General features: G+C 50.9%; 1 long non-coding RNA gene across 1 annotated transcript in view; it reads right to left on the bottom strand.

Annotated features, from left to right (window-relative positions):
- Positions 1–13,263, bottom strand: part of LOC140409486 (uncharacterized) — a 120,010-nt gene that overhangs the window by 89,630 nt on the left and 17,117 nt on the right. Inside the window, exon 2 of the long non-coding RNA XR_011940353.1 lies at positions 6,650–6,925. This is a non-coding gene — a long non-coding RNA (uncharacterized lncRNA). The remainder of the gene's footprint in view (positions 1–6,649; positions 6,926–13,263) is intronic.

Here is a 13,263-nt window from a genome sequence, read left to right on the forward strand (position 1 = left end):
ATCCCGCAAGAGGGCCATAACAGGAATTGTGCCGGGGAGATCTCAGTTTAAGATCTTCGCCGCCTCGCACCGGTGTCGTGATCAGGTTCATGCCTAGAAAGGGTGCGAACCTAGTTACCATGAATTTGCATTGATTTTAGTATCATTAAACATCTTTACGCTGTGTGGCTATCTAAAATGGCGGCATAAAATGGAGAACAACGCGAGGAGGAATAACTTAAGGATTCTTGGTCTTCCTGAAGGTGCGGAGGGAGCGGACGTCAGGGCATATGTGAGCACGATGCTGCACTCGTTAATGGGAGCGGAGGCCCCGGCGGGTTCGCTGGAGGTGGAGGGAGCATACCGAGTGATGGCGCGAGGACCGAGAGCAGGAGAAATTCCTAGAGCCATAGTAGTGAGATTCCTCCGTTTTAAGGATAGAGAGATGGTCCTTAGATGGGCAAAGAAAACTCGGAGCAGTAAGTGGGAGAACGCGGTGATCCGCGTATACCAAGACTGGAGTGCGGAGGTGGCAAGAAGGAGGGCGAGCTTTAATCGAGCCAAGGCGGTGCTTCACAAAAAGAAGATAAAATTCGGAATGCTGCAACCGGCAAGACTGTGGGTCACATATCAAGGGAGGCACCACTACTTTGAGACGGCGGATGAGGCGTGGACTTTTATTGTAGAAGAAAAATTGGAGTGAGCGGGTTATTAAAAAAGAACGTTTGAAACAAAGTGGTGGGGCGAGTATGGGGGGCGAAGAGGGGGGTAAAAAGGGGGGAAAGAGGAGTTTTATGTTATTAATCCTGCGAGATGGTAACTTTTCTCTCTTCCACAGGTGGCGGTGGGGGGAGGAAAGGAGGTGTAGGAGATGGGGCGTTGGCCATTGGGGGCGGGGCCAGGGGGGAAGCGCGGGCTTGGTTCCCGCGCTATGATAATCATGGCGGGAATAGGGAAGCAGGAAGGAGGGGGTGTCGCACGGTGCGAGCCGAGGTCACGGGGGGAAGCCAAGGTCGGCCAGAGTTTGCTGACTTCTGGGAGCAACATGGGGGGTGTAACTACGCTAGTGGGGTATCTAGCAGGGGGGGTGGGGGGGGAGCTATTGGGTTGCTGCTGCTGGGGAGAGGGGGGAGCTGGCATGGGGTGGGGTGGGCGGGGGGGGCACCGCCTGGGGGGGACACAGCTGCGTGGGAACCGGGTGAGGAGCTGGAAAAAGGGGATGGCTAATCGACGAGGGGGGGTGTAAAAAGCCCCCCAACCCGGCTGATCACGTGGAATGTGAGAGGGCTGAACGGGTCGATAAAGAGGGCACGGCTACTCGCACACCTTAAGAAACTTAAGGCAGACGTGGTTATGTTACAGGAGACGCACTTGAAACTGATAGACCAGGTTAGACTACGCAAAGGATGGGTGGGGCAGGTGTTTCATTTGGGGCTAGACGCGAAAAACAAGGGGGTGGCTATACTAGTGGGGAAGCGGGTAATGTTTGAGCCAAAGACCATAGTGGCGGATAGCGGGGGCAGATACGTGATGGTGAGTGGCAAATTACAGGGGGAGATGGTGGTTTTGGTAAACGTATATGCCCCGAACTGGGATGATGCCAATTTTATGAGGCGTATGCTAGGACGCATCCCGGTCCTAGAGGTGGGAAAGTTGGTAATGGGGGGAGATTTCAATACGGTGCTGGAACCAGGGCTGGACAGGTCGTGGTCCAGGACTGGAAGGAGGTCGGCAGCAGCTAAGGTGCTTAGAGATTTTATGGAGCAGATGGGAGGAGTAGACCCGTGGAGATTTAGCAGACCTAGGAGTAAGGAGTTTTTGTTTTTCTCCTATGTCCACAAAGTCTATTCGCGAATAGACTTTTTTGTTTTGGGAAGGGCGTTGATCCCGAAGGTGAGGGGAATGGAGTACACGGCTATAGCCCTTTCGGATCACGCTCCACATTGGGTGGACTTGGAGATAGGGGAGGAAACAGAAGGGCGCCCACCCTGGAGAATGGACATGGGACTAATGGCAGATGAGGGGGTGTGTCTAAGGGTGAGGGGGTGCATTGAAAAGTACTTGGAACTCAATGATAATGGGGAGGTCCAGGTGGGAGTGGTTTGGGAGGCACTGAAGGCAGTGGTTAGAGGGGAGCTGATATCAATAAGGGCACATAAAGGAAAGCAGGAGAGTAGGGAACGGGAGCGGTTGCTGCAAGAACTTCTGAGGGTGGACAGGCAATATGCGGAGGCACCGGAGGAGGGACTGTACAGGGAAAGGCAAAGGCTACACGTAGAATTTGACTTGCTGACAACGGGTACTGCAGAGGCACAGTGGAGGAAGGCACAGGGTGTACAGTACGAATATGGGGAGAAGGTGAGCAGGTTGCTGGCCCACCAATTGAGGAAAAGGGGAGCAGCGAGGGAAATAGGGGGAGTGAGGGATGAGGAAGGAGAGATGGAGCAGGGCGCGGAGAGAGTGAATGGAGTGTTCAAGGCATTCTATAAAAGATTATACGAAGCTCAACCCCCGGATGGGAGGGAGAGAATGATGGGCTTTCTGGACCGGCTGGAATTTCCGAAGGTGGAGGAGCAGGAGAGGGTGGGACTGGGAGCACAGATCGAAATAGAGGAATTAGTGAAAGGAATTAGGAGCATGCAGGCGGGGAAGGCTCCGGGACCGGATGGATTTCCAGTTGAATTTTATAGGAAATATGTGGACTTGCTCGCCCCGCTACTGATGAGGACCTTTAATGAGGCAAAGGAAAGGGGACAGCTGCCCCCGACTATGTCTGAGGCAATGATATCGCTTCTCCTAAAGAAGGAAAAAGACCCGCTGCAATGCGGGTCCTATAGACCTATTTCCCTCCTAAATGTAGACGCTAAGATTCTGGCTGAGGTAATGGCAATGAGGATAGAGGATTGTGTCCCGGGGGTGGTCCACGAGGACCAAACTGGGTTTGTGAAGGGGAGACAGCTGAATACGAATATACGAAGGCTGCTAGGGGTAATGATGATGCTCCCACCAGAGGGGGAAGCGGAGAAAGTGGTGGCGATGGATGTCGAGAAAGCATTTGATAGAGTGGAGTGGGATTATTTGTGGGAGGTGCTGAGGAGATTTGGTTTTGGAGATGAGTATGTTAGATGGGTACAGCCGTTGTATAGGGCCCCGATGGCGAGCGTGGTCACGAATGGACGGGGATCTGCATACTTTCGGCTCCATAGAGGGACAAGGCAGGGATGCCCTCTGTCCCCATTATTGTTTGCGTTGGCGATTGAGCCTCTGGCAATAGCACTGAGGGGTTCCAGGAAATGGAGGGGAGTACTCAGAGGAGGAGAAGAACACCGGGTATCTCTGTATGCGGACGATTTGCTGCTATATGTAGCGGACCCGGCGGAGGGGATGCCAGAGATAATGCGGACACTTCAGGAGTTTGGAGAATTCTCAGGATATAAACTGAACATGGGGAAAAGTGAGTTGTTTGTGGTGCATCCAGGGGAGCAGAGCAGAGAAATAGAAGACTTACCGCTGAGGAAGGTAACAAGGGACTTTCGTTATTTGGGGATCCAGATAGCCAAGAATTGGGGCACATTGCATAGGTTAAATTTAACGCGGTTGGTGGAACAGATGGAGGAGGACTTCAAGAGATGGGACATGGTATCCCTGTCATTGGCAGGGAGGGTGCAGGCGGTTAAAATGGTAGTCCTCCTGAGATTCCTTTTTATGTTTCAGTGCCTCCCGGTGGTGATCACGAAGGCTTTTTTCAAAAGGATTGAAAAGAGTATCATGAGTTTTGTGTGGGCCGGGAAGACCCCGAGAGTGAGGAAGGGATTCTTACAGCGGAGTAGGGATAGGGGGGGGCTGGCACTACCGAGCCTAAGTGAGTACTACTGGGCCGCCAATATCTCAATGGTGAGTAAGTGGATGGGAGAAGAGGAGGGAGCAGCGTGGAAGAGATTGGAGAGGGCGTCCTGTAGGGGTACTAGCCTACAAGCTATGGTGACGGCCCCATTGCCGCTCTCACCGAAGAAATACACCACAAGCCCGGTGGTGGTGGCTACTTTGAAAATTTGGGGGCAGTGGAGACGGCATAGGGGAAAGACGGGAGCCTTGGTGGGGTCCCCGATAAGAAATAATCATAGGTTTACTCCGGGGAGAATGGATGGGGGATTTGGAATATGGCAAAGAGCAGGAGTAACACAATTGAAAGATCTGTTTGTGGATGGGAAGTTTGCAAGTCTGGGAGCGCTGACCGAGAAATATGGGTTGCCCCAAGGGAATGCATTCCGGTATATGCAACTGAGGGCTTTTGCGAGGCAACAGGTGAGGGAATTCCCGCAGCTCCCGACGCAGGAGGTGCAGGACAGAGTGATCTCAAAGACATGGGTGGGGGACGGTAAGGTGTCAGATATATATAGGGAAATGAGGGACGAGGGGGAGAGTATGGTAGATGAGCTGAAAGGGAAATGGGAAGAAGAGCTGGGGGAGGTGATTGAGGAGGGGCTGTGGGCTGATGCCCTACGTAGGGTAAACTCATCGTCCTCGTGTGCCAGGCTAAGCCTGATACAATTTAAGGTGTTACACAGGGCGCATATGACTGGAGCACGACTCAGTAAATTTTTTGGGGTAGAAGATAGGTGTGCGAGTTGCTCGAGAAGCCCAGCGAATCACACCCACATGTTCTGGTCATGTCCGGCACTACAGGGGTTTTGGGTGGGGGTGACAAAGGTGCTTTCGAAAGTAGTGGGGGTCCGGGTCGAACCAAGCTGGGGGTTGGCTATATTTGGGGTTGCAGAAAAGCCGGGAGTGCAGGAGGCGAGAGAGGCTGATGTTTTGGCCTTTGCGTCCCTAGTAGCCCGGCGCAGGATACTGTTGATGTGGAAGGAAGCCAAGCCCCCGGGGGTGGAGACCTGGATAAATGACATGGCAGGGTTTATAAAGCTGGAAAGGATTAAGTTCGTCCTAAGGGGATCGGCTCAAGGTTTCACCAGGCGGTGGCAACCGTTCATCGAATACCTCACAGAAAGATAGAGGGAGTGGAAAAGAAGAAGACAGCAGCAGCCCAGGGGGGGGGGGGAGGGGGGGGGGAGGAACCAGAAGGGCTCTCAGGGTTGTTAATATATATGTATAATATGTATAGTTTGTTGTTATAGATAATTGTATATTGGACTGTTAAATCATATTTTTGGAGAGTGTATATCTGAGAGAAGGCAGTTGCCATTTAGTTTTAGTTTTTGATTTTGTTATATATTATTTATTTTTTGTTTATAAAACAGGCCATTGTTATTTGTACTGTTATATTACTGTGTAAAGGATACACAATGTACGGTGATGGTTGGCCAAAAATTTTCAATAAAATATATTTTTTTTAAAAAAGAACTGCTGCCTTCATGGCGCCGAGGTCCCAGGTTCGATCCCGGCTCTGGGTAACTGTCCGTGTGGACTTTGCACATTCTCCCCGTGTTTGCTTGGGTTTCACCCCCACAACCCAAAGCTATGCTGGCTAGGTGGATTGGCCACGCTAAATTGCCCCTTAATTGGAAAAAATGAATTGAGTACTCTAAATTTATTTTTAAAAAGAGGCCATCCCGGGACACCCTATTCAACTGTTACCCTGCCAATCCTATCCATCTACCACATCACTCAACTGCCACCCTACCCACTTGCCACCTTACAACTTCACCCACCTACCATCCTGCCCACATACCTCACCCACTTGCCGACTTACCGCACCACCCCACCCAATCACCGATGTTCAACCATCACCAATCACTGACATTCACACTGGATGTTTGAACTTACTGTACGGCAGCTAGTGCCATAAACAGACAGCCATGGATTTTGCATTGATTCTCTTTGCTGCTCCCTGCATGGATTCCTGCGCTGAGGGAGTTTTTCTGCATCATTGATTGGGGCAATTTCAATGTGCACAGTAAGTTGGTAGTTTCCTGCTGGTTCAGTGTCAGTCACGGACTCCCGACTCTGAGTGGGATTTTTGGGACCATTCTGTTTGATTGATTGAGACAGATGTTGATTAGGGCACCGGGAGAATGTCTCTACTTGTCTTTCAATTACTCTATGGAATCTTTTACTTCTGCCTGACAGACAATAGTATGTTTGTGGGTGTGTGTGTGCGTGTGTGTGTTTGCGTGTTACAGTTCACTCAGGAAGTCACAGATGCTGTGGAGGCATACATTTTCTACATTCATTTTGCAGTCTGCACTATGGGTAGTGATGATTGTAGCTCCAAAGTTCTTCCCACCAGAGGCTAAAGAGGAATCTCTCCCACTCTTACCACCTGCCGTTGGCCTGTGTTGGAAGGATTTGCAGCTTGATACTTAACATGCTTGGCTGTGTTATGAACGGGCCTACCTTAGCCATCAAGTCTTGGGGTGGAAAATGAACCTGAGATTCCTGGCTCGGAGGCAGGGTAATACCCACTGCCCAACAAGACCTCCACGCTCAGTTTAGTGCCTCATCCAAAAGAAGGAACCACAAACTTCAGCAGATCAGGAAGATACACAAACTCCATTGCACTAAATCAATCAAACTAACCTCGTTAGACACCATGAACCACTGACATTGTTCTCAGTAAAATGTATGGAAGTGAATATCAGCTTATTACGAGATTGACAAGTACAATCGATGCATTTTTCTACCATTGTTCCACCAAAAATGAAATACATACCACCAGGGTAGCACAGTGGGTAGCACTGTTGCTTCACCGCTCCAAGGTCCCAGGTTCGATTCCCGGCTTGGGTCACTGTCTGTGTGGAATCTGCACGTTCTCCCCGTGTCTATGCGGGTTTCCTCCGGGTGCTCCGGTTTCCTCCCACAAGTCCCGAAAGACGTGCTGTTAGGTAATTTGGACATTCTGAATTTTCCCTCAGTGTACTCGAACAGGTGCCGGAGTGTGGCGACTCGGGGCTTTTCACAGTAACTTCATTGCAGTGTTAATGTAAGCCTACTTGTGACAATAAAAATTATTATTATTACCAAGTTGGCAAGAACAGCTGCAAACCTTCCAGTAGACATAAGTATCAGATACGCATTCCTTTCGCTTTCTCCAGCCCAAAACTTTCAGAGATAAATAGGGCAATTTTAACTCACTCGGTAATAAGTCTCATTAGCCTCATTAATAACTGCCAAACGGGACTCCCATTTGGAAGTGGGGGAGGGGTGCATATTGACTGTGAAGCAATCTGGAAAGTGATTTGTGACAGATTTCACCAGAGACAGTAATTCAAAGGATTTTTGATTGGTTCTGGGGAAATGAGTTGTTCGTTTTCCTTTACTGCTGCAGGCGAATAAATAATTGTGTTCCCACCGATGCAATGCTTAAATAACTAAAGGCATATTGCTTTTATTGGCCAGCTGTTTAGAGTGCAGGTCAAGTAAAGATTAAAGTAATCTCCATTTCCTTCTTTATTAAATATTTCCACAACAGGCCTTAAAATTACTAAAATAAATTGAATAAAACATTTTAATTTAGTTGCCCTCCTCCCAAAAAAACCGATTAATGATATAGCCGTCCAACCGTTTACACTCAAGAGTTTAAAGTCAACCACAATCATGCAGACATGTATGAAAAGTCTGCAGCTGCTTAATCATTTTCAATATGGTCACTTGAATCTTTACACAGAAAATAACAGTGAGGCTAACAGCCACTATAACAGGCGGCAACTCTTGACTGCAGTTAAATTCAGAAAAGCCAGAATTTGGTGTCAGATATTCCCTCTGTCTACACCGGATGCACTGTAATGTGGGGTATTTCCCGTACCAGCCTCCCGGAACAGGCGCCGGAATGTGGCGATGAGGGGCTTTTCACAGTAACTTCATTTGAAGCATACTTGTGACAATATGCGATTTTTATTTCACTAGTTCCCCATTAAAGATGCCAGAAAATGTTACGACTACTGTGTTCAAGAGTAAGTAATCATTAACCAACCCTCTTCCTGGCTCTAAAAATGTAATTTTTTCAGTGTGGAGTCTCATTCCTTCAGAAGTTGAAATGTTGAATTTTTTTTTTTTAATCATTTTTTCTTTTTCTGGCCATCTTTCATTTCCCTTAATCCCACCTATTTTTCCCAATTTTCATTTTGCTTTCTGCGAACCTGATTTATACTTCCTACCTTGCAATTCCTGGTTTAAACTCTGCAAGGCTTGGCAAGGATTCTTTGGTCTGATTAGTTAAAGAGTCTCTGGGCGGGATTCTCCATCAAGCGACGCTAGAATCGCGAAATGTAATTGGGTGGAGAATCGTGCATGAGCTGAAAATCGTGGCTGGCGCCAAGCGCCCGACAAATGCCATGTACACGTGCCTCGACAGCAGCGTCAATGCACATACAGTAAAAACCAGTGGCGTATCATTAATGGGCCCGACCCGGTATTCTCTGAGGCCTCTGCGATGCTCCGTCTCTGCCAGGAAGAACTACCAATGATGAGTTTCGCTTGTGGTTTTAAAAGTCAGGTGCCATGGCTGCTTAGGGAGAAAAAGGAGTTAGGTCATGTTTTCAGAGTCGCGACTGTGAGCTGCCAGTCCAGCCGCTGGCAGAGCTGGCTGGGGGCAGGGGGGGTTGGCATCTGCCAGGGCTGGTGGGGGGAGAGTAGCGAGGGGAAACCAGGGGATGGGCCATGGGGTCGGGGTGACATCCCCGGGACCGGGGTGTCCAGGCATGGTTGTACTGAGTGACACCGGCCGTATGAGTGCCCCCACCCCACCACCCCTTTACTCCACCCCACCAACCCACCCCCCCCCCCCCACAACCCATCGGCGAGGCACCACGTGGCCCACCCAAGGGGGTCGCCCACAGTAACCCCTCTATCCAGCGTATCACTGGGGTGGGTAGCGCCTGTCAAAGGCCTACCAGATATAGTTGCCTGGGCCAGAGGCCCCCGTGGTGCCGGGAATCAACAGCGCCAAAAGTGTGTTGCGGAGGGCAGAGTGACAGAGGAACAGCCAGGGATGGGCGTGGGGATGGAGGAGAAGTGGGGGAGGGGACATGTGGGGTAGGGGGAGGACATTTGTTCCCGGTGGCCATCAAGATGACAGTTGCACTGAATATTAACGTCAAGAGGTCCTTCCAAGGCCTGAGTGGGGTCCTGGCAGGGATCATGCAGACGTCAGGGCATCTGCGCCATCACGGAGGTCCAGTATGCCCAATAGGCACAATATGTCAAATTGAATGTGCACTGTGCCCACCTGATGCCCAGGCAGCGGGGTTCGCCGCCATCGCTGGGATTCCCCAAGTCAAAGCGGTGATCAGCGGGATGCATGTCACCCTACGAGCACTGGCCCATGACGGGTCGGTCTTCACAAACCGAAAGGGGTCCCACTCGATGAATGTATAGCTGGTGTGTGACCATGGGCTGCACATCATGCATGTCTGCACCCGATACCCGGCAGCATGCACATCATCCACATCCTGGGACACTCAATGGTTCCTGACATCTTTGAGTCGCACCCCGGGTTGGGAGTTGGCTCCTGGCGACAGGGGTTATCCAATGCGGTCGTGGCTGATGACGCCTATCTGGAGGCCACAGACCAATGCAGAGGGCCGCTACAATGACATCCATGCCGCGACCAGGGGCATGACCGAGCGGTGCACAGACATCCTGAAGATGCAGTTCAGGTATCTGGACCACTCTGGCGCTCTGCAGGAGCCGTCCATTGTATCACTAGGGGGGGTCTCCCATGTCGTGGTGGCCTGCTGCAACCCCCACAACATCATGCAGCAGTGGAGCAATGTGCTGAGGAGGGGAATGAACAACAGGCCTCGTCCGATGAGGAAGATGTGGAGGAGCACCAGGATAGGCAGGACATGGAGCCCAGGCAGGCACAGGAGGTTGCAAAATGTGTGCGCCAGGACCGGCATGCACGGGGCGCTCTAATTGCATCCTGGTTCACTGACTAGGGGGCCTGACCGACAGCATGGACATCCCATCCCACCCCCACACTGCCCCCCCCCACCCCCCCATTCCCGCAACCCCCTTCTTGATTTCTACCTGCCTCAGACGGGCCTAGTCCATGGGATGGAGGATGATGATGATTCACTCTGTGATGAACTGTGGTCCTCCACATTGTTCGAGTGCACAAGCCAGTGAGCACCATCTCCACGTGGTAGAGCGATAGTCTGGTCAAGCCAGTAGGTGGTTATCAGTTAGATTAATAGAGTGTCAACCCACAGCAGATTATGTACAGCAATCAGCAAGTTCAATAAAACAGTATTAGACCATCTCCTGTGTCGGAAGCCTGTTTCTAGTTTCACTGCATCCAGTTGCAGTCAACGTTGAACCAACTCGTTTAACACATCATGGTACCAGAGTGCTATTTATCCTAACGAACCGACCTCAAATGAATCTGCAACGACCAGCAAGCAGCCATCCAGCGGCATGGAAAAGATCCAGCCTCCTCCGCAACTCCGGATCTCCGGCAACCTCGGCGCCTACTGGAAAGTCTTCAAACAGAAGTTCCTCCTGTATATCGAGGCCTCCGACCTCGAGGCAGCATCGGATGCCAGAAAGATCGCGCTGTTCCTGTCGACTGCGGGGGATCAAGCCATCCACATCTATAACTCGCTGACGTTTGCCGATGGCGAAGACAAGTCGAAGTTCAAGACAGTTCTGCTGAAATTCAACAGACACTGCGAAATTGAGGTGAATGAGAGCTTTGAACGGTACATCGTCCAACAGAGGCTTCAGAGTAAGGATGAACCTTTTCAGTCCTACTTGACCCATCTCTGCATCCTAGTGCAGTCATGTAATTATGACTCGACGGCTGATTCCATGATCCAGGATCAGATCATTTTCGGGGTCCAGGCCGACTCCCTGTGGGAGCAGCTCCTGAAAATCAAACAGTTGACCCTCTCCGTCGCCATCGAAATGTGCGTTGTCTATGAGCATGCCAGAAATCGTTACTCCCGCATCAGGGCGGCAGAAACTGCAAAACTGGCCTCCCACGAGGCAGAAAGGGTGCAGGCCATCGCAAAAATGCAAGGCCTGAGCATCAAGGAGAATGGCCATTTCGCTCGCTTTTCCCGGGTCCCTACACATGCGCCCCACGACCGGGTGGACGATGAGGCTGAAGACCCTAATGCGTATGTGCGAACGTCGGCCGACCGCACTGCGCATGCGCGATGGCACACAGAACACGCTGACATCAGCATCATGACGTGTCCAAATTGTGGCTCCGCCCATTTAAAGCGACAATGTCCAGCCAAAGGAAGGGGATGTCTACAGTGTGGAAAGCCTGGGCATTACGCGGCTGTAGCCACCTGGGTTGGCCAACTCCCAACGTAAAATGGAGAGCTGCAAAGGCTGCAGGGAAATTCACCCAACACAGGCAGAAACTAGCAGGTGCAACTTACTGTGTATTAAACTCTGCAAAAGCCCAGACAGCATCGATACAAGCAGCCATCTGCATAATAATGTGATAGCCATCTACATACTAATGAGCGATCCCCAGGTACAATCGAAACATTTGGGATAAACAAATCCAAGCCAGATTCCTCGGCGCCAGCAGGAGCCAACACAAAAGAGGTTAACAGACACCTCAAGACCGCCCATCGATCAGAGAACCGCTCCAGTATTGGAGAAATCGAACCAAGCGATTGGAACAAAGTCCAATCACTTGGAACCAGGTACAGGGTCCGCCCCGAAAGGTGGGAAGCCCCTGGGGACTATAAATTTAAGCCCCCAAGTTCAAATCATTCTTCTTGACCGGGTAACTCAACAACGCGAACCAACCCTTGGCAGTGACCGGTGCAGCTGCCGCCGAGATCCAGTAAGTCTTAAGTCAACGCTCGCTACGAGACAGGCGCTCCTAGCTACCAGTCCGTACCAACTTTGAATCCCGCAGACTCAGAACCCGAACGAAAGGCCATTCGTTCCCCTGACCTGGTGGGCCAGTCCGAAACTAAGTATAGGCCTGTTAGTTGTAGAAGTAGCTTAGAAGTAGAATTTATGCATGAGTATCGATTACTGTGTATAATAAATGTGCTTTGATTTGAATCTTACTAATTGGTGTACTGAGTTATTGATCATTACTTGAACCTGAACCTCATGGCGGTATCATAAAGATACCTGGCGACTCAAGAGCAAAGGTTATAAAACAGAACCAATTGAACCAACCAAAAGTTAGCAACACGGCCTTCTGCAGGTCCGCTCCACCGAGCAACGGCCAGCGATCCCAGCTGCAGCGCAGACGTGTCCGCTGCATACAACAAGGCATGCAGGATTTTGATCCCGACAGCCCAACGGACCCCGATGCTGACTGCCTCGAGTTTCCATATCGGGTGGGCATCATCACCACATGTGAGCTGGTCTCCACCGCGCCTGCAAACCGCCTTTCAATCCTGAGTGTGGATCCTGACGACGGGTGGTGTGCTATGATTACGGTCAACCAGTCTCGCATCTGATTTAAATTGGACACTGGCGTGTGATGCAACACCTTGCCCATGGCTGGCAAAAGGGGCAGTGCCCCCAGTTCTTCAATGTTAAGGACGAGTTAACGGTTGTTGAGGGGATCCTTGTTAAACTATATAGAATCGTCATTCCCCAAAGCATGCAAACCATGGCGCTCAGACAGATCCATGAGGGTCACCTTGGAGTCGAGAAATGTCGACACAGAGCTCGGCAGGCAGTTTACTGGCCTGGCATCAGCCAGGACATTGCCAACATGGTCCTCAACTACACAACATGCCAGAAATTTCAACCAGCTCAGCCCAAGGAAACACTGCAAAAGCACGAGATCGTGACTTCTCCTTGGTCCAAGGTGGGGATAGACCTCTTGCACGCAAATGGCCGTGATTACGTGCTCTTGGTCGACTACTTCTCCAGCTACCCGGAAGTGGTGAAACTGTCGGACCTCACATCCAAGTCAGTCATCAAAGCCTGCAAAGAGACGTTCGCCAGGCATGAGACACCACTCACAGTAATGAGTGACAACGGTCCATGTTTCTACAGCCAAGAGTGGTCCGACTTTGCACGATCCTACCACTTCTCGCATATCACATCCAGTCCCCATTACCCGCAATCAAACAGGAAGGCCGAAAAAGGGGTCCATATTGTCAAGCGGTTGTTGTGCAAGGCTGCAGACTCAGCCTCGGATTTCAACCTGGTGCTGTTGGCATACAGGGCAACCCCTCTGTCGACTGGTTTGTCTCCAGCGCAGCTGCTCATGAACCGCAACCTGAGGATGACTGTTCCAGCCATCCTTGTTCCAGACTTTGACCGCCTCACGATGCTGCAGAAAGTGCAGCGATCCAGGGACCAGCAGAAGATCACGTATGATGCTCATGCCAC

Source organism: Scyliorhinus torazame, chromosome 3 (genome assembly GCF_047496885.1).
Source record: "Scyliorhinus torazame isolate Kashiwa2021f chromosome 3, sScyTor2.1, whole genome shotgun sequence".
Lineage (NCBI taxonomy): Eukaryota > Metazoa > Chordata > Chondrichthyes > Carcharhiniformes > Scyliorhinidae > Scyliorhinus > Scyliorhinus torazame.